The following is a 22,133-nucleotide window of genomic DNA, read 5'->3' on the forward strand; positions in this document are numbered from 1 at the left end:
GCAGCAGGGGCTGTGGGTGTAACAATGGTATTAATGTCCTCACCAAGAAGGTTAAAGATGCAGTTCCTCTTATCATGGCCAAGCAACAACTGCTGAATGGCCTTGACAGCAAAGAGGAGATGAAAGAGCTTGTGAAGATAATGGGAAAAATCGTTGTGCTCTGTAGGATGATTGTCTCTTTATTTGTAGTGTATGTAGCACTCGTGATGTATTCAGTGACTATGATATGAGCACTTTGCTCAAACTAGTAATAAATGAAAGCTGTTTAGCAGGATGGGTGTAGTGTTGTGAACATCTAATGATTTGAATTAACGGAAATTAGGGGGTATCCCCTTCTGCTCATAAATAAGTAAATAGCTGAGGCCCTTTTGCTAATAAATAAATAATTTAGCAGAGGCCCTGTCGGCTCAGCTTCGTTCCCATTTGAAGACGTAGAGCAAATTATAGTCCAAGAACAAACTATGTCATCATATACAAGTTTCACCACCAAACATGAGTACAACTAAATGACAATGTCATCATGTTTTAGTCATCATACAACCACCAGACACAAATCAACATACATAAGAAGTGATGTTCTCACAGCAAAATACTAAACGACAACTTCGTTAGGCTTCAGTTGTCATAGCAAACACAATTTCACATAGTAGATAAAAAGTCGTCTTCTCACAGGCAAATATGACAAAAGTAACCTAATCATTATCAGCAGCAGCAACGGGATGCGGAGCATCCCAAGATCATCCCCATGGACGCACCTACACCTCCAACGACACCACTTGGACTAATGACACGAGCCCGAGCCAAGACTATCGAAGAACTTCCACTCCGAACTTCCACTTTCTATGCATGAGACATGGCTACTACCTAAGTCCGAGGTGTTGTGCATGATTAGGCACCAAGAGGGCCCTCCCGAAGATGCGCATGAAGATGTACAAAGCCCCGAAGTCCACGGATGAGGAGACCCAACGGAAGGAGCCAAGAACATCTCCCAGGACCCGGACATCCGGCCCCTGGAGCGTCGTCCACTACAGCAGCACAGCTGCCAGAAGCTACAGGCCCCGGACATCCGGCCTCTCCTGAGCCCCCGGACATCCGGCCCCTCCGAACCCGAGAGCAACAAATGCCACCACTCCAACCCGGACATCCGGCCTCCCCAGCTCGAACATCCGGCGTCGCCTGAAAGCCCGGACATCCGTCCCGACCAGCCCGGAAGTCCGGCCTCCCTTGTCTGCGCACAGTGAAGGGCCGAGGCCTGATGCGGAGCATCCCAAGATCATCCCCATGGACGCACCTACACCTCCAACGACACCACTTGGACCAATGACACGAGCCCGAGCCAAAGCTATCAAAGATAAGGTGAACTCACTCCTCTCCGAACTTCCACTTTCTATGCATGAGACAAGGCTACTACCTAAGTCCGAGATGTTGTGCATGATTAGGTACCAAGAGGGTCCTCCCGAAGATGTGCATGAAGACAGACAAGACTGCAAGTCCACGGATGAGGAGAACCAACGGAAGGAGCCAAGAGCATCTCCTAGGCCCCGGACATCTGGCCAAGGCCCCGGACATCCGGCCCCTGGAGCGCCTTCCTCTACAGTTGCTCAGCCACCAAGTGCCTACAGGCCCGTACATCCGGCCCCGCAAGCCCGGACATCCGGCCCTTCCCGAGGTCCTGGATATCCGGCCCCCTGCCCGGAAATCCGGACACCCCTGAACCCGAGAGCACCATGGTTACCCTTTTGTATCGTCCCTAGTTGTCCATGGACCGTGTATCATTCTATGTATCCGTGGATCTAGCACATGTGTGACTTGTTCTTGTTAGTTTTAGTGTTCCTATTGTGTCTTCCCTTGTGATTTCCCTCGTTTTCCCTCGTTTCCCTCTTTGTGTTCCACGTGTTCTTCGCGGGATCCGCTCCTTTCGTGAAAGATCGGGCAATTAGGGTTCTACCCTACATCATATTGGTATCTAGAGCCACGTTGATCATGATTTCGGAGCCTCCCCGTTGTGTTTCTAGCCTTGTTTTGTTGTTTCTTTTCCTAATTCAAAAATTCCCCACCAAAAATAGCCCAAATTGTTTTTCTGATTTGTTGGTGTGTTGAGATTTTGTTGGTTTGGATCCGTGGATTTGCTTTGTTTTGAGTGGATCTAGCTTCCCATCCCTTTTCCCCCAATTTCCATCCACAAATTCCTCCAAATTTTGCCCGGATTCAACCTCTCCACGCGGTGTTCATGCCGTTTGTCCCCGGATCCAGAGCCCGGACATCCGGCCCGTAGAGCCTGGACATCCGGCCCCACCCGGACATCCGGCCTTCCACCCAGTCATCTGGCCCCTGGCAGCAACATATCCATCCACCACCCCAATTTCCACCGGATTTTGTTCTGGTGCCCACCATATACCATATATACTTCTGCACACGTACACCACTTCCGCATAACCCAACCATTTCTGGACCGTTTCGCTCTCCGACACAATTGCTACTTCGAGGTTTGAGAATTTGAGTTGCAGTACCATATCCTTTTGTGTTTCGGCTATTTAGGTACGGTTCTACATCGACATCATCGCCACTCATCTTCGCCACGGACACGTCATCAACAACGACCACCTCGACTACATCTTGGTATTTGTGCCACCATTTTGACACCATACCGGAAGCAAGATAGGTAACCTCATCTTGGTATTGGACATATCATTCTTGCCATTACATTGATAACCATCATGGCCTTACTCCTTTGCATTGCTTACCCATCGAGACTAGCCATTGAGTATTGTCGGCAACGAGACTTGTGCACATTAGTGATCATACTTCCCATAGCATACATACATCATTGTTGCATATATTGGTATCATCTCTTGTGTCACAAAGTTGGCATCGCATACTCATTTGCTATCTTGGTTCGTCAAGCATTGCATGAGAAAAGAGCTCAAACATCAAAGAGCCAAACAAGCTTTTAAGCAAACAGAAAAGATAAGCAAAGAGCTTTTAAGAAAGAACCAGCATCTTACAACATTAAGATTGTCATACTCGATCATCTTGGATCATATCATAGCAACACCTTGCATAGAACATATTTGGGATAGAAGTCGTTGCATTTTTGCTAAGTAGGTTGTGCACAAGTTCTTCTATCCTCCTATTGTGCAATCGTGCTAGCGTCTCTTTAGTGTTGCGCAACAAGAGCATTTTTGTGGATTCCACATTTTGGCTCACCCTTGGTTGCACAACCCCACTTATCTTTTTGCGCGTGTGTTTCCATGTACCTTATATGCTTGGTCTACTTGTTACATTGCATCTTGCAAATCTTTTCCAACATTATTGAAGCTCACTTACAATTGCATCAAATTTTGTGCCACCATCCTAACCAAGCTCCACCAAAAGGTTTTACTTGTGTAGGTGTGAGAAACCGACAAGAACTCATACCAATTGTGCTATTTCCTTGTCCTACATTGGAGTGATCGTCGATCCACTTTCAACTTCGGTCAAGGTACATTTGGTACTCGTTCTTCTCTTGCTACCACTCACATTTGTCTTGGAATGATGGATAGGCCAAGTACTTCTACCAACCCACTCTTCATGGAGCAAGACGACGACATGAACTCCTTCGTCACCAAGAGTCACCTCTTTGGTGCACAACGTGATTTGCATCAAGAGCAACAAGCTATGAGTGAACGCATCGACAACCTTGCCGCCGACTTGCGACTTTTCGAGCAACGTACATGGGACTACTTTTCGAGCAACGTACAAGCAAGAGAATGATGCAAGGACGGATGAAATTCGTGCTTTGTTGCTCAACCGCCCATCTTCCACTTCAAGAAGGAGCCGTTCAAGCCACCACTCCGACTTCACCCTCTCCGGCTCTAGTACACCGACATCGAATACTCTTCGTCGAGCCGCGCACACCAACCGTCAAGCAAGCGTCAATCCCCTATGAGACACCAACTCTCAAGAACGCCGACAACATCAAACTCAAGAGGCCTTTGCGCTAGCACGAGAACGGCAACGACAACGCCAACATGAAGACGAAGAGCGAGCGTGTCTACACCAAAATGCTCAAGATGTCGAGGCACAACGTCAAGAAAAACAACTCCGTGATGCTCAAGCACTTGCGGCGTAAAAAGCTCTACGCGATTCGAGTCGAGCGGTTGCCGACCCAAGCCGACAAGCCCGTGAACAAGAGGAAGCATTTCGCGAAGAAATTCAAGAACGAACATTTCAAGCTCGCGTGCATCGGCAAGTTCCTCGTCGAGCTCGACAAGCTCCTCCACAAGCTCGCCAAGAACAACAAGTCAATCAACAGCATGAAGACAATGCAGATCCTCGACGACAAGATCAACATGACGATAACAACCCTTCGCGCCAAGAGCACCACGAGTTGCACAATCATCAACCATGGGCATCATCATCCACGACCCCAACACAATGAAGAGCAACGCTATGGCAAACTCAAGTTCACCATGCCCAAGTTCAACGGAAGCAACGATCCCGAAGAGTACCTTTCATGGGCATTGAAGGTTGACAAGATCTTCCGTTTGCACAATTTCAAAGAAGAGAAGAAGATCGCGATGGCATCCCTTGAGTTCCAAGATTATGTCCTCATTTGGTGGGAACAAATCATAGTGCGCCGAGAGGCAAGAGGTGAACCACCCATCACTACTTGGGCGCAAATGAAGGATGTCATGAAAGCACGCTTTGTACCTACCTACTACAACCGCGACCTCTTCAAGAAACTCCAACAACTCAAGAAAGGAACAAAGAGCGTTGAAGAATACTACAAGGAGATGGAGATTGCAATGATAAGAGCCAATGTCACGGAATATGATGAGCAAACAATGGCACATTTCTTGAACGGACTCAATCAACCTATCAAGAAGATCGCCGACTTCCAACCTGTAACACCCCGGATATGACTTTCCCAATATGTATTCCAACTCTTGCCGTTTCCGGCATTAAGTTATTTTATTTTCTCGGGTTCGGCTCTTTGTCTCCGTGTGTTGTTATTGTTGTCATGCATCTCATATCATGTCATCATGTGCATTGCATTTGCATACGTGTTCATCTCATGCATTCAAGCATTTTCCCCGTTGTCCGTTTTGCATTCCGGCGCTTCGTTCTCCTCCGGTGGTCATTTCTACCTTTCTTTCATGTGTGGGGATTAAACATTTCCGGATTGGACCGAGACTTGCCAAGCGGCCTTGGTTTACTACCGGTAGACCGCCTGTCAAGTTTCGTACCATTTGGACTTCGTTTGATGCTCCAACGGTTAACCGAGGGACCGAAAAGGCCTTGCGTGTCTTGCAGCCCAAAACCCCTCCACTTTGGCCCAAAACCCACCAAAACCCTCTCCATCATCTAGAGCGTTCGATCACGATCGCGTCGCCGAAAACCGCACATCATTTGGACTCTCCTAGCTCCCTCTACCTCTATATAAAGACCCCTCCTCCAAATTCGCGGATCCCCTCTCCGAAACCCTAAAAATCGGATCTCCGCCGCCGCCGGACACGTCCGCCGCCACCTCCTGCCCAACCGGGAGCTGACACGTGTCCTTGCTGGGACTCCCATCGCTGCGGCCCGCCGCAGCCCGCACGGGGCCCTCCCGGCCCGCGCGCCTCGCGCCCGGCTGCTTCTTCCCCGCCGCCCCCGCCTCCTCGCCCGCGCCGGTCACCACCTCGCCGCGCCGCCGCGCCGGCCGGTGCGCCGAACCCGCCACCCAGCGCCCTGCCGCCCCTGGCTGGCGACCACCGCCCCGCCGCCTCGTCCTCCACGCCGCCCCGGCCCGGATCCGGCAAGGTCCGGCCGGCCACCGACTCCGGCAAGCCCCATGCCGCCTCCCCAACAAACTCCGGCGGCCGACTTCAAACTCCGGCGAGCTCACTCGGGCCAACCTCGGGAAACGCGCCAGATTCAGATCCAGACGTGGTTGACTTTCTCCCGAAACCCTAGTTCATATGCTCCTGTTCATCGCATCGTAACTTTGCATCTGTAACTCCGTTTTGGGCTTGTAGCATATCAAAATGTTCGACTCAGAGAGCACATCATTTCATTCCATTGCATCATTTTCATTTGAGTTCATCTTTATGCCCGAAAGGCTGTTAGAAGAGTACTACTTGAGATATTTGTCAGATCTGCTGCTCCATTTAGATATTTGTCATTTTTGCCATGATTATTGTGTGCATGATATGCCCATGAGCTCTACATATGTTTTGTTAAGGGTTTTGCCATCTTTCCAGAGGTGCAACCTATGTATATTTGTGATGTGTGTGGTGACTAGCACGAGCTTGCAAAGTGAGGCTCTTGGTAATGCTGATTTCAGGGACTTAGCATTTCCACTAAGTCCTTGTGCTGTTTATCTCATGATGCCATATGTTCATGTTGTTTCCTAGTGATCCGTGCCTCTTTTGAGGATGATCAGTAAGTATGTTTTGTTAATCTTGTAGTGCTCTATCCATCCATGTCTTTGTTTGCAATTATGAAGCACCCTAGCTTGAGTCAATCCAGCTCTACTTTTGCTACTTCGTGAATCTGGGCAGATTGTCTACTTGTTAGCGATTTTGCCAAGGATGTTGTAGTTGATCCATGCATGCTATGCTATTGTTCTTTCCATGTCTAGCTTGCATTTTTTGTATTATTGATGGGTGTATGATTAGCTTGTCATGACTTGCTCTGTAGTGAGTGCATCGAGCTCGTAAACATGCCTACTTGATATCTGTTTCAGCATGCTCCAGTTTTTCACTAAGTCTGAGAACTGATTATGTTTTTGCCATGTTCACATGCTTGCAATTGTATTTTCTGATCCCTTTTGGCTCACGGTCACTAAGGGACTTTTGTTAAGCTCTTTGAGTAGCTCCATGTCATGTTTTACTTTTCCATTTTCAGGTCCTGTAGCATGTAGTTTTGCTGCTCCGAAGAGTGCTATCTGATCTGAAATTCCAGACAAGTGTTAAGTTCACCAAGTCTGAGATCTGTTTACCATATGCATTTTTGCCATGCTTGTTTGAACCTGTTAATGGATGAATTGTGCATAGCTCAGTGCTAGACTTTTGTTAAGCATCATGAATGCATCCCTGCCATGTAGTTGGATGCCATGTTTGGGTGCTGTAGCCTGTTCATCTTGTTGCATTTAGATGGCTACTTGCTGTAAATCGCAAAACGTGGTCATATTTGAATTGCTTGCCATTTCCAAACCGTAACTCCGATTCCGGCGTTCTTTATATCGTTTTCAAGAGATTTCATCTCATCTTTCCAGTGGCACACTTGGATTCCCATGTTGAGGCCAGGTTCATGCATTCCTTGTCAAATCTTGCATATGCATCCCGCATCGCATCCCGCATAGCATTTCATGTTTGCATCATGTTGTTTGATCCTTGCACGTGGTTGATTGTGTGCTTGTTGCTTGTTTGTCTTGTTTGGGTTGAGCCGGGAGACGAGTTGAGTTTGCTTTCGAGGATCCAGTCAACTCTGACAACTTTGCAGGCAAGATGATCATACCCTCGAAATCACTACTATCTTTGCTTTGCTAGATGCTCGCTCTTTTTCTATGCCAATGCTACGATGCCTACCATTTGCTTTCAAGCCTCCCAAATTGCCAAGTCAAACATCTAACCCAACAGGTCCTAGCAAACCGTTGATTGGCTATGTTACCGCTTTGCTCAGCCCCTCTTATAGCGTTGCTAGTTGCAGGTGAAGATTGGAGGCCGTTCCTTGTTGGAACATTTATTTACTTGTTGGGATATCATTATATTGCCATGTTATCTTTATGCATCTATATAATTGGTAAAGGGTGGAAGGCTCGGCCTCTCGCCTAGTGTTTTGTTCCACTCTTGCCGCCCTAGTTTCCGTCATATCGGTGTTATGTTCCCGGATTTTGCGGTCCTTACACGGTTGGGTTATAATGGGAACCCCTTGATAGTTCGCCTTGATTAAAGCTTTTCCAGCAATGCCCAACCTTGGTTTTACCATTTTCCACCTAGCCGCTTTTTCCCTTGGGTTTCCGGAGCCCGAGGGTCATCTTATTTTAAACCCCCCCCCCCCCCCCGGGCCAGTGCTCCTCTGAGTGTTGGTCCGAACCAGGCAGCCTGCGGGGCCACCTCGGGGAAACTCGAGGGTTGGTTTTACTCGTAGCTGGACCTATCTGAGTGTTCCCTGAGGACGAGATATGTGCAGCTCCTATCGGGATTTGTCGGCACATTCGGGTGGTGTTGCTGGATTTGTTTTAACCTGTCGAAGTGTCTTGAAGAACCGAGGTACCGAGTCTGATCGGAACGTCTCGGGAGGAGGTCTATTCCTTCGTTGACCGTGAGAGCTTGTCATGGGCTAAGTTGGGACTCCCCTGCAGGGATTTGAACTTTCGAAAGCCGTGCCCGCGGTTATGGGCAGATGGGAATTTGTTAATGTCCGGTTGTAGATAACTTGAACCTTAACTTAATTAAAATGAATCAACAGTGTGAGTTACCGTGATGGTCTCTTCTCGGCGGAGTCTGGGAAGTGAACACGGTGTTGGAGTAATGCTTGCACAGGTTGCTCTCTAGTTTCTTGCTCGCGCTTTGCCTCCTCTTCTCGCTCTCTTTTGCGAACAGGATAGCCACCACATATGCTAGTCGCTTGCTGCAGCTCCACATATATTTACCTTGCCATACCTATTAAGCTTAAATAGTCTTGATCGCGAGGGTGCGAGATTGCTGAGTCCCTGTGGCTCACAGATTACTATTACACCAGATGCAGGGCCTGATGATTCCGCTCCAGGTGACGCGCTCGAGCTCAAGTGGGAGTTCGAAGAGGACTCTCAATGATACTATGTTTCATTTCCTGATGATCAGTAGTGGTGCCCAGTTGGGGGTGATCGAGACCGTGTCGCATGTTGGGTTATCTTTTATTTTGGCGCCGTAGTCAGGCCATGAGTGTTTGGATGATGTAATGTTATCTATGTACTTGATTGACGTGGCGAGTGTAAGCCAACTATGTTATGTCCCCTTTTATTATCTATATTAAATGGGATGTTGTGAAGATTGCCTAACTTGCGACATATGCCTTCAATGCGATTATGCCTCTAAGTCATGCCTCGACACGTGGGAGACATAGTCGCATCGAGGGTGTTACAAGTTGGTAATCAGAGCCTTCCCCGACCTTAGGAGCCCCATTGCTTGATCGTTTTTTGCGACCGAGTTGTGTCTAGAAAAATGTTTTGAGTCATTTAGGAATTATATATCGGAGAGTTTAGGAATTCTTTTTACTTCCCAGTCTCCTCATTGCTCTGGTAAGGCATCATGACGTAGAGTTTTGACTCTTCTCTTCTCAAATTTCACTAAAAAAATTTTAGGATCACGCGGGTATCTTGGAATCGTTCCGATGGTTTTATGACAAGAACATTGTCTTGGTGCCTCCTGTTAGGGGTTTTGTGGAGGTGTCCCGGGGAGTTGAGAACTGAGGTGTTGTCGTCATAATTTTATCGTTGCAGTTCTGGAATACCTGAGTTTAGTACGCCGACATCGAAAATCTCTTTTATGCAGTTAGTTGGTGAGATAACCTCGACGCCACCCAGTACTGGGGCGGGAGTTCGGGAGTATCGCCATAACTTGTATAACGGATGCTTTTCGAAGGTTGAGGTAGATGGTTTCCGAAGTTTTTCTCGGTTATGTGTTGAAGGATGGATACAGCTGGATGTAGGATTTGCTAGATTTGGGTGAGATATTATGCTTCCCCTGTATCCCCAACACCAGATTGCATAACCGAAAAGGTTCGGGAGTTTCATAGGTGGGATTTCTAGTAGCTCTAGTTCTTCTTCCACGGATAGTAGGTTTGAGATTGGGTTTTCTTACCAATTATTCGTTCTTGATCCGTACCTTGTTGATTTATTTCTCTACCTAAATTCTACGTGGCTTCTCAACTTATGGATATGTGACCATTTCAAGAGGAATGCATTCGTTCATTTTGTTCGGATGTGAAGGCCATATGTTGCAATTTTCATTCCGTTGGATTCAGCTTCAATATTTTCCTATCAATGTGCTAATGGATGTCAACCTCTTCAGGATGGCTCTTCCAACACGCACGACTCCGAATCCAGATCCGCCACCACCTCCACCTCCTCCGGAGGCATGGCAAGCTGTGATGGCCGCAACCAATGCAAACACACAGTTGATCATGCAAATTCTTCAAGAGCGCAATCAAGGCAACCAAGGGAACCAAGGCAACAATCAGAATCACTTTGCTACACTCAACCAGTTCCTTGCTAACGGGCCAAAGACTTTCAGCAATTGTGTTGAGGCAACCGATGCTGACGATTGGCTTGTGGATCTGTGCAACATTTCGAGTGCAGTAACGTCAGGCCTGAGGACTTTGTCAAGTTCGCTTCCTTCCAACTCAAAGATCAAGTTGCAGAATGGTTCCAGCAGTACAAGGATTCCAGAGGTGGACGTGTGATCACTTGGGATGAATTCCGTCAAGATTTCAGAGCTCACCATATCCCTCAGAGCGTGGTTGAAAGCAAGCGTGAGGAATTCCGCAACCTGAAGCAAGGCTCTTTGTCTGTCTATGACTACAACAAGTTGTTCCAGAAGCTCGCCCGCTTTGCCAAGCAGGACGTGCCTGATGAGAAGAGCATGATATACCAGTTCAGGGGTGGTCTTAGAGAAGAAATTCAGCTCGCTCTTGTTCTCTTTGAACCCGTGAGGTACGATGAGTTCTACAACATGGCATTGAAGAAAGAGGACGCTCAACTGAGGTGTGATGCTTCCAAGAAGTGAGTCAGAGATGCTACTCCTTCTTCCTCTACTCAAGTGGCCAAGCAGAAGAAGTATTGGCTTCCTCCTCCTCCGTTTTGTCAGCCCTATCAGCAGAAGAGCAAAGGTGGCAGTGGTTCTTCCCACCCACCCAACCCTGGCTTTCAGAACAAGACTTCGTCTCAAGCTCCAAGATCGAGTGCTTCGTATCACCATCCGCTTTCAGAGGTCACGTGCAACAAGTGCCAACAGAAGGGTCACTATGCCAACAAGTGTCTCAATCAGAGGCGTCTTCCTCCTCCTCCTCCTGTGAGATCGGCAAGTACAGCTGTGGTCAAGCATAACCCCAAGCACGCCAAGGTCAACTTGATGAACGCAGCTCAGGCAGAGGACTCATCAGATGTCATCATGGGTAACCTTCCTGTTAATGATGTTCCTGCAAAAGTTCTTTTTGACACTGGTGCATCGCATTGTTTCACGTCAAAGCCATTTTTTACCAAGCATGAGTTTGTTTCGTCTCATTTGGGTAAACAAATGGATATCGTTTCTCCTGGCAAACATTTGAGTGCAAGTCTGGAGGTGCCAGATGTTACTATCACCTTGGGCGACTAAAAGTTTCTTTCTTCCCCAATGGTTCTTGGCAACTCGGATATTGATCTTATTCTCGGAATGGATTGGCTTTCTAAGCACAAGGCACATCTTGACTGTGCAACCAGGCAGATTCAATTGACTCATCCGTCTGAGGATGTAATTGTCTTTGCCGCTCGTGATGATACCATCCGTCTGTTTTCCCTCAATGAGAAGGGTGAACTGGATGCTATCTCGCAAATTCCAGTCATTTCCGAATATCAAGACGTCTTTCCAGAAGAGCTTCCAGGAATTCCTCCGCACCGGCCAGTTGAATTCGTTATTGATCTTGATCCTGGCATGGAACTAGTGTGCAAGCGTCCTTACAAGCTCGGACTTGAAGAGTTGAAGGAGCTGAAGAAACAACTCGACATTCAAGAGAGAATGGGTCTCATCCGGCCTAGTTCTTCTCCGTGGGGTTGTGGTGTTCTTTTTGTGAAGAAGAAGGATGGAACGGACCAACTTTGTGTTGATTACCATCCATTGAATAAGAAGACCATCAAGAACAAATACCCACTTCCCAACATCAATGAGCTGTTCGAACAACTCAAAGGTGCCCAAGTATTCTCCAAGCTTGATCTCCGTATGGGTTATCATCAGATTCGTATCTGTGAGAAAGATATTCCCAAGACGGCTTTCAGGACAAGCTATGGTTCATATGAATACACTGTCATGTCTTTTGGCCTCGTCAACGCTCCTCCGACTTTCTCTCGCATGATGAACTTCATCTTCAACGCCTACACCAATGACTTCGTTTTGGTCTATCTCGATGACATTCTGGTTTTCTCGAAGAACAAGGAAGATCATGCTAAGCACTTGCGTTTGGTGCTTGATAAGCTGAGGGAACACCAGTTCTACGCCAAGTTCTCCAAGTGCGAATTTTGGCTCGATGAGGTTCTTTATCTTGGTCATATCATCACTGCCAAGGGCATTGCGGTGAATCCTGAGAAGGTGTCTGCAATTGTGAATTGGGAACCTCCTCAGAACATGAAGCAACTCCGTAGCTTCCTCGGTCTCGCAAGCTACTGTCGAAGATTCGTTGAAAACTTTTCTAAGATCGCGAAGCCTCTCTCAAATCTTCTCCAGAAGCACGTCAAGTACGTTTGGTCTCCGGAGTGTGACATTGCTTTCAACACTTTGAAAGAGAAATTGATCACTGCTCCAGTTCTGACTCCGCCTGATGAATCCAAACCGTACGAGGTCTTTTGTGATGCCTCTCTCCAAGGTCTTGCCGCAGTATTGATGCAAGAGAAGAAAGTTGTTGCTTATACCTCTCGCCAGTTGAAGCCCAATGAGAAGAACTACCCCACTCATGATCTCGAGTTGGCGGCAGTTGTGCACGCTCTTTTGACTTGGAGACATCTCTTATTGGGAAGAAAAGTGGACATCTTCACTGACCACAAGAGTCTCAAGTACATCTTCACTCAGCCTCATCTCAACCTCAGGCAAACTCGATGGGTCGAAATGATTCAAGAGTATAATCCGAGTATCGAGTATACTCCAGGCAAGGCCAATGTGATTGCTGACGCATTGAGCAGAAAGGCTTATTGCAACAGTCTGATTCTCAAGCCTTATCAACCCGAGCTTTGTGAATCTTTCCGCAAACTTAACCTGCAAGTTGTTCCTCAAGGTTTCCTCGCCAACCTTCAAGTCTCTCCTACCTTGGAAGACCAGATTCGCCAAGCCCAGCCTCTTGATGCTATGGTGAAAAAGGTGAAGATTGGGATTGCTAAGAGTCAACCCAAGTACAAGTGCTACCGCCTTGATGACAAGGACACTCTCTTCTTCGAGGATCATATTGTCGTGCCCAAAGGTGACCTCCGTAAAGTGATCATGAACGAGGATCACAATTCTCTCCTCTCCATCCACCCTGGGAGTACGAAGATGTATCAGGACCTCAAGCAGGCTTATTGGTGGACTCGAATGAAGCGCGAGATTGCTCAGTTCGTAAATGAGTGTGATGTCTGCAGAAGAGTGAAGGCAGAACACCAAAGGCCAGCGGGTCTCCTCCAACCTCTTGCCATTCCAGAATGGAAGTTTGACCACATTGAGATGGACTTCGTGACTGGGTTTCCAAAGTCCAAGCGTGGCAATGATGCTATATTCGTTATCATCGACAAACTCATCAAAGTGGCTCACTTTCTGCCTATCAAAGAGTCGATAACTGCATCTCAATTGGCGGAGCTCTATACCTCTTGAATTGTCTCTCTGCACGGTATTCCACAAGTGATCTCTTCAGACCGTGGCAGCATCTTTACCTCCAAGTTTTGGGATTCTTTTCAGAAGGCCATGGGCACCAACATCTGCTTTAGCACAGCTTTCCATCCTCAAACTAGCGGTCAAGTCGAGCGTGTCAACTAGATTCTTGAAGATATGCTCAGGGCTTGTGTGATCTCCTTTGGCATGAAGTGGGAGGATTGTCTTCCTTATGCTGAATTCTCCTACAACAACAGTTTTCAAGCAAGTTCAGGCAAGGCCCCATTTGAAATTCTGTATGGCAGGAAGTGCCGTACCCCTCTCAACTAGTCTGAAACCGGTGAACGTCAACTTTTGGGTAATGAATTAATCACAAAGGCAGAGGAAATATGCAAAGTCATTCGAGATAACCTCAAAGCAGCCTAATCCCGCCAGAAGAGCTACTATGATAGTAAGCACCGCGATTTGGCTTTCGAAATCGGAGATCATGTTTACCTCCGCGTCTCTCCTATGAAAGGTACTCGTCGCTTCGGTATCAAAGGGAAGCTTGCCCCCAGATACGTGGGACCTTTCACGATTGTCAGCAAGAGAGGTGATCTCGCCTATCAACTCGAGCTTCCTTCAAACTTTGCAAATGTTCGTGATGTGTTCCATGTCTCTCAGCTTCGAAAGTGCTTCAAGACTCCTGACCGCACCGTCAACTTCGAGGACATTGAGCTCCAAGAAGATCTCTCTTATCGCGAGCACCCAGTTGCTATTCTTGAAGAGACTCAACGCAAGACTCGCAACAAGTCAATCAAATTCCTCAAAGTCAAGTGGTCACACCATTCTGACCGTGAAGCTACCTGGGAACGCGAGGATCACCTCCGTTCTGAGTACCCGGCGTTCTTTCAGTCCTAGATCTCGTGACGAGATCCTTTCGCAGTGGTGGAGTGTTGTAACACCCCGGATATGACTTTCCCAATATGTATTCCAACTCTTGCCGTTTCCGGCGTTAAGTTATTTTATTTTCTCGGGTTCGGGTCTTTGTCTCCGTGTGTTGTTATCGTTGTCATGCGTCTCATATCATGTCATCATGTGCATTGCATTTGCATACGTGTTCATCTCATGCATTCGAGCATTTTCCCCGTTGTCCGTTCTGCATTCCGGCGCTTCGTTCTCCTCCGGTGGTCATTTCTACCTTTCTTTCGTGTGTGGGGATTAAACATTTCCGTATTGGACCGAGACTTTCCAAGCGGCCTTGGTTTACTACCGGTAGACCGCCTGTCAAGTTTCGTACCATTTGCACTTCGTTTGATGCTCCAACGGTTAACCGAGGGACCGAAAAGGCCTCGTGTGTGTTGTAGACCAACACCCCTCCACTTTGGCCCAATACCCACCAAAACCCTCTCCATCATCTAGAGCGTTAGATCACGATCGCGTGGCCGAAAACCGCACCTCATTTGGACTCTCCTAGCTCCCTCTACCCCTATATAAAGAGCCCTCCTCCAAATTCGCGGATCCCCTCTCCGAAACCCTAAAAATCGGATCTCCGCCGCCGCCGGACACGTTCGGACGGAGCCGGACGCGTCCGCCGCCACTGCGTGCCCAACTGGGAGCTGACACGTGTCCTCGCCGGAACTCCCATCGCCGCGGCCCGCCGCAGCCCGCGCGGGGCCCTCCCGGCCCGCGCGCCTCGCACCCGGCTGCTTCTTCCCCGCCGCTCGTGCCTCCTCGCCCGCGCCGGTCACCACCTCGCCGCGCCGCCGTGCCGGCCGATGCGCTGAACCCGCCACCCTGCTGCCCTTGGCCGGCGACCACCGCCCCGCCGCCTCGTCCTCCACGCCGCCCCGGCCCGGATCCGGCGAGGTCCAGCCGGCCACCGACTCCGGCAAGCCCCACGCCGCCTCCCCAACAAACTCCGGCTCACTCCAGCCAACCTCGGGAAACGCGCCAGATCCAGATCCAGATGTGGTTGACTTTCTCCCGAAACCCTAGTTCATATGCTCCTGTTCATCGCATCGTAACTTTACATCCGTAACTCCGTTTTGGGCATATAGCATATCAAAATGTTCGTCTCAGAGAGCACATCATTTCATCTCAGTGCATCATTTTCATTTGAGTTCATCTTGTTGCCCAAAATGCTGTTGGAAGTATGCTAGTTGAGATAATTGTCTGATCTGATGCTCCATTTAGATAGTTGTCATTTTTGCCATGATTATTGTGTGCATGTTATGCCCAGGAGCTCTTCATGAGTTTTGTTATATGTTTTGCCATCTATCCAGAGGTGCAACCCATGTTATTTTGTGATGTGTGTGATGACTAGCACAAGCTTGCAAAGTGGTGCATTTGTTAATGCTGATTTCGGGGACTTAGTAATTCCACTAAGTCCTTGAGCTGTTTATCTCATATGGCCATATGTTCATGTTGTTTCCTAGTGATCCGTGCCTCTTTTGAGGATGATCAATAAGGATGTTTTGTTAATCTTGTAGTGCTCTATCCACCATGTCTTTGTTTGAAATTATGGAGCACCCTAGCTTGAGTCAATCGAGCTCTACTTTTGCTACTTCATGAATCTGGGCAGATTGTCTACTTGTTAGCGATTTTGCCGAGGATGTTGTAGTTCATCTATGCATGCTATGCTATTGTTCTTACCATGTCCAGCTTGCATTTTGTGTATTCTTGATGGGTGTATGCTTAGCTTGTCATGACTTGCTCTGTAGTGAGTGCATCGAGCTCGTAAACATGCCTACTTGATATCTGTTTCAGCATGCTCCAGTTTTTCACTAAGTCTGAAAACTGATTATGTTTTTGCCATGTTCACATGCTTGCAATTGTATTTTCTGATCCCTTTTCGCTCAAGGTCACTAAGGGACTTTTGTTAAGCTCTTTGAGTAGCTCCATGTCATGCTTTACTTTGCCATGTTCAGGTCCTGTAGTATGTAGTTTTGCTGCTCCAAAGAGTGCTATCTGATCTGAAATTCCAGACAAGTGTTAATTTCACTAAGTCTGAGATCTGTTTACCATATGCATTTTTGCCATGCTTGTTTGAACCTGCTAATGGATGAATTGGCCGTAGCTCAGTGCTAGAATTTTGTTAAGCATCATGAATGAATCCCTGCCATGTATTTTGATGCCATGTTTGGGTGCTGTAGCATGTTCATCTTGCCATTTCCAAACCGTAACTCCAATTCCGGCGTTCTTTATATCGTTTTCAAGCGATTTCATCTCATCTTTCCAGTGGAACACTTGGATTTGCATGTTGAGGCCAGGTTCAGGCATTCCTTGTCAAATCTTGCATATGCATCCCGCATCGCATCCTGCATAGCATTCCATGTTTGCATCATATTGTTTAATCCTTGCACATGGTTGATTGTGTCCTTGTTGCTTGTTTGTCTTGTTTAGGTAGAGCTGGGAGACGAGTTTGCTAATGAGGAGCCCGTTGAGTTTGCTTTCGAGGATCCAGTCAACTCTGACAACTTTGCAGGCAAGATGATCATACCCTCGAAATCACTACTATCTTTGCTTTGCTAGATGCTCGCTCTTTTGCTATGCCAATGCTACGATGCCTACCACTTGATTTCAAGCCTCCCAAATTGCCATGTCAAACCTCTAACCCACCATGTCCTAGCACACCATTGATTGGCTATGTTACCGCTTTGCGCAACCCCTCTTATAGCGTTGCTAGTTGCAGGTGAAGATTGGATGCCGTTCCTTGTTGGAACATTTATTTACTTGTTGGGATATCATTATATTGCCATGTTATCTTTATGCATCTATATACTTGGTAAAGGGTGGAAGGCTCGGCCTCTCGCCTAGTGTTTTGTTCCACTCTTGCCGCCCTAGTTTCCGTCATATCGGTGTTATGTTCCCAGATTTTGCGTTCCTTACGCGGTTGGGTTATAATGGGAACCCCTTGATAGTTCGCCTTGATTAAAGCTTTTCCATCAATGCCCAACCTTGGTTTTACCATTTGCCACCTAGCCACTTTTTCCCTTGGGTTTCCGGAGCCCGAGGGTCATCTTATTTGAAACCCCCCCCCCCCCCCGGGCCAGTGCTCCTCTAAGTGTTGGTCCAAACCAGGCAGCCTGCGGGGCCACCTCGGGGAAACTCGAGGGTTGGTTTTACTCGTAGCTTGACCTATCTAAGTGTGCCCTGAGAACGAGATATGTGCAGCTCCTATCGGGATTTGTCGGCACATTCAGGCGGTGTTGCTGGATTTGTTTTAACCTGTCGAAGTGTCTTGAAGAACCGAGGTACCGAGTCTGATCGGAACGTCTCGGGAGGATGTCTATTCCTTCGTTGACCATGAGAGCTTGTCATGAGCTAAGTTGGGACTCCCCTGCATGGATTTGAACTTTCGAAAGCCGTGCCCACGGTTATGGGCAGATGGGAATTTGTTAATGTCCGGTTGTAGATAACTTGAACCTTAACTTAATTAAAATGAATCAACAGTGTGAGTTACCGTGATGGTCTCTTCTTGGCGGAGTCCGGGAAGTGAACACGGTGTTGGAGTAATGCTTGCGCAGGTTGCTCTCTAGTTCCTCGCTCGCGCTTTGCCTCCTCTTCTCGCTCTCTTTTGCGAACAGGATAGCCACCACATATGCTAGTCGCTTGCTACAGCTCCACATATATTTACCTTGCCATACCTATTAAGCTTAAATAGTCTTGATCGCGAGGGTGCGAGATTGCTGAGTCCCTGTGGCTCATAGATTACTATTACACCAGATGCAGGGCTTGATGATTCCACTCCAGGTGACGCGCTCGAGCTCAAGTGGGAGTTCGACGAGGACTCTCAACGATACTATGTTTCATTTCCTCATGATCAGTAGTGGTGCCCAGTTGGGGTGATCGGGACCGTGTCGCATGTTGGATTATCTTTTATTTTGGCGCCATAGTCGGACCATGAGTGTTTGGATGATGTAATGTTATCTATGTACTTGATTGACGTGGCGAGTGTAAGCCAACTATGTTATCTCCCCTTTTATTATCTATATTACATGGGATGTTGTGAAGATTGCCTTACTTGCGACATATGCCTTCAATGCGATTATGCCTCTAAGTCGTGCCTCGACACGTGGGAGACATAGTCGCATCGAGGGTGTTACACAACCATACTCAAATCTCATCGAGCTAGTGCACCAAGCTACCAAAGCTGAACGCCAAGTGCAAGAGGATTTCAAGTATGCCAAGTTCTCATCCAAGTCCTACGGCTTCTCCAATAACCAAGCTTCAACGACTCCAACTCTGACTACAAGACCTTCTACTTCCAACATCGACAAGTCGACTTCCAAGAAAGCTTCATCAACTACAAGCCATCCTCCTACGAGCAACTTCAACCCGAGAGCTTCATCATCATCAACCCCAACCGATGAGACCGTCAAGACGAGTTCCTTCAAGTGTTTCACTTGCGGAGGCCGAGGCCACAAGTCCAATGAGTGCACCAACAAGCGAACCATGGTCTTCAACGACGATGGCAATTATGACTCCATGAGCGAAGGCGAAATGGAAGCCCTCGAGAAAGTCGCCATGCACCGCCAAGTGAACAATGAAGAAGAACAAGTCTTTTGTGATGAAGACTCAAGTCCCGCACTTGTTGTCTCCAAAGTCTTGACTCTCCAACATCACCAAGAAGACGACCAACGATGCCACATATTCCACACCAAGGCCGGCATCAATGGACGATCCGTGAAGGTCATCATCGATGGAGGGAGTTGTCATAATCTCGCAAGTGAAGAACTTTGCTCCAAGCTCCAATTGCCCAATACGAAGCATCCACATCCATACAAAGTGCAATGGCTTAGTGACTCCGGCACCATCCAAGTCGAGCACCGAGTACAAGTCTCCTTCAAAATCGGCGCCTACAAAGACACCTTGGAGTGCGACGTCGTTCCTATGACCGTTTGTCATCTTCACCTTGGACGGCCATGGCAATTCGATAGAGGAGTCGTACACAACGGCCGAACAAACCACTACATCTTCATGATGAAGGGCAAGGAGTACGTCCTCTGTCTAATGTCGCCAAGTCAAGTGATCACCGACAAGCAAGCCACCCATCGTGGAGATCGTAGTGAGAGAGCGAGCCACCAAAAAGAGAGTGAGCGCCACAAGCCATAATCAAGTGCCTCCATGATGAGCGAAAACAAGAACCTAGTTCTATTTGCCACCAAACGTGAGATGAGAGAAGTGTGTGAGAACCCATCTAGTGTCCTACACTACATCCTCGTGTGCAAGGACAATGCATCACAAACTAACACTTCTCACAGTCTTCCTCTAGTGTTGTCTTCTCTTTTGCAGGAATTTCAAGATGTTTTCCCCGATGAGCTACCTCCGGGTCTACCTCCTCTACGAGGCATTGAGTACCGAATCGACCTCATCCCCGGAGCACCTCTTCCGAACAAAGCTCCATACCGTGTCAACCCTGACGAAACAAAAGAAATACAAAGGCAAGTAAAGCATCTCATAGACCATGGACATGTGCGTGAAAGTTTGAGCCCTTGTGCCATTCTGGTCATTCTTGTGCAAGACGTGATGATAGTTTTCGCATGTGCTCTGATTGTAGACCTATCAATCCTATCACCGTTCGCTATAGGTATCCCATTCCACGCCTAGATGATATGCTTGCTGAGCTTAGCGGTGCCACTATATTTTCCAAAATTGATCTTAAGAGTATTTACTATCAAATTCGCATACAACAGGGTGATGAATGGAAAACCTCCTTCAAAACCAAGTTTGGTTTGTATGAGTGGTTAGTCATGCCTATGGGTCTTTCGGAAGCACCGGGCACTTTTATGCGCCTCATGAATCATGTCTTTCTCCCTTACATTGGTATATTTGTTGTGGTCTACTTTGATGACATTCTTGTGTTTAGAAAATCTATCAAAGAGCATGTCACCCATGTCCGCACCATTTTGCAAACTCTTAGAAAAGAGTGCCTCTATGCTAATATGGAGAAATGCCTTTTTTGTGTTGATAAGATCATTTTCTTTGGTTTTGTTGTTTCTTCTAAGGGTGTTCATGTTGATGAGTCCAAGATCAATGCTATTAAGACTTGGCCGCAACCAACCAACTTGCATCAAGTACGTAGTTTTCTTGGCCTTGCGGGTTTCTATCGTCGCTTTGTGAAGGATTTTAGCACCATTGCTTCACCTTTGCATGCCTTGAGCAAGAAGAATGCGCCTTTTGTTTGGGGACCATCCCAAGATACCGCATTCAATGATCTTAAGAACTTGCTTACTCATGCTCCCGTGCTTGCTTTACCCAACTTCGACAAGCCTTTTGAAATTCATTGTGATGCTAGTGGTAATGGCATAGGAGGTGTGTTAATGCAAGAGAAGCCCCCCATAGCTTACTTTAGTGAGAAACTTTCCAGAGCGCAACTCAATTATCCCATCTATGACAAAGAGCTATACGCTTTAGTCTGCGTTTTGCATGAATGGGAACATTACCTTCGTCCCCATGAGTTTATCATTCATACCGATCATGAGACTCTCAAGTATCTTAAGGGACAAACAAAGTTGAACAAGCGTCATGCTAAATGGAGTGAATTTATTGAGTCTTTTCCCTATGTAAGCAAGTACATCATGGGTAAAGAGTAGCGGATGCTCTTTCCCGCATATGCTTGCTTGTCACACAACTTGAGTTAAATGTCATCGGCTTTGAGCATATCAAAGACTTGCATGAGCATGATGCAACTTTTTCTACTCCTTATGCCAAGTGTTTGTCGAATACATCTTGGGAACGCTATTACATTAAAGACGGGTATCTTATGAGAGCTAACAAACTTTGCATTCCCGAGTCCTCTCTTCGTTTGTTGCTTTTGCCGGAATCTCATGGAGGAGGCTTAATGGGACACTTTGGACGCGACAAGACGTTCGCCATGCTCTCGAAGAGCTACTTTTGTCCAAAGATGTTTCGGGACGTCAATCATTTCACAAACCGATGTTCTACATGTCGCAAAGCTAAGTCCAAAGCTCAATCTCATGGTCTCTATATGCCCCTACCAATTCCTTACCAACCATGGGAAGACATTAGCACGGACTTTGTCCTCGGTTTGCCTAGAACTCTAAATGGGAAAGATTCCATACTTGTCGTTGTGGACCGTTTCTCCAGAATGGCACATTTTATTCCTTGCCACAAGATAGACGATGCTTCACATGTTGCTAATCTCTTTTGTAGGGAAATTTTGCGTCTCCATGGTGTGCCAAAGACCATCGTCTCGGACCGCGACGTCAAGTTCCTTAGCTACTTTTGGAAGACCCTATGTGCCAAGCTCGGAATCAAGCTACTATTCTCCACGGCGTACCATCCTCAAACCGACGGCCAAACAGAGGTGACAAAACTGCACACTCTCCGCTCTACTTCGAGTACTCATCAAGAATAACATCAAGGAGTGGGAGGAGTGTCTACCCATCGCCAAATTCGCCTAAAACCGAGCACGACACTCAACAACCAGCAAGTCCCCTCTCGAGGTCGTCTACAGATTCAACCCTTTGTCACCATTGGATATTCTACCTCTACCACTCCAAGAGCGAATCAATTTGGACGCAAGTGCATGAGCGACCCATCTCAAGAAGGTGCATGAAGATACAAGAAACACTATCGAGCGCCAAGTACAATGCC

This window comes from Triticum urartu, chromosome 2A (genome assembly GCF_056163025.1).
Source record: "Triticum urartu cultivar PI428250 chromosome 2A, HENAU_Tu73, whole genome shotgun sequence".
Lineage (NCBI taxonomy): Eukaryota > Viridiplantae > Streptophyta > Magnoliopsida > Poales > Poaceae > Triticum > Triticum urartu.